A 555-nucleotide genomic window follows, 5' to 3' on the forward strand; every position below is an offset into this window, starting at 1 on the left:
ATTTTATTGTTAAGCTCAGGGGTTTCCAAACAACACGTTGCAAAAATGCTAATATATAGGGCGCCGCCAAACAAAAAAGTTTGGGAACCCTTGGTTTAGCTTATAAAATAAAAAAAGAACAAATATTTTACATGCAATGGACGTGTAATTAGTAAAAATTTATATTTTATTTTATATAATTTTATATTTATATTTCGGTTACATAAATATAATTAGAATTTCTTGTTAAAGAAGAGTATCTTGTCTCCTCATTATAAAAATAAAATTCTTTATATTGTATTTTATTTTATGGTTGTTTTAATATAAACTGTTATCATGAAATTCTGAAATACATTTTAAAATTTCTCAACTATACAATATATATTTACAGATTTTGTTATATAGGGTTTCCTCGGCGCTGCAGTAACTGGACTTGGTTAGTACAACCCTGGGTTCATCAATCGTAGGTGAAAGGATTGTTTTCTCAAGTAGAGGGCGCAAATATTTGGCACCTTTAATTATCTAAGACAGGGGCGCGAATTAGTAATTGATTCAGATGTAGATTTCCTTGCTGCG

This window comes from Nicrophorus vespilloides, unplaced genomic scaffold, assembly GCF_001412225.1.
Source record: "Nicrophorus vespilloides isolate i.1.1-1 unplaced genomic scaffold, Nicve_v1.0, whole genome shotgun sequence".
Lineage (NCBI taxonomy): Eukaryota > Metazoa > Arthropoda > Insecta > Coleoptera > Silphidae > Nicrophorus > Nicrophorus vespilloides.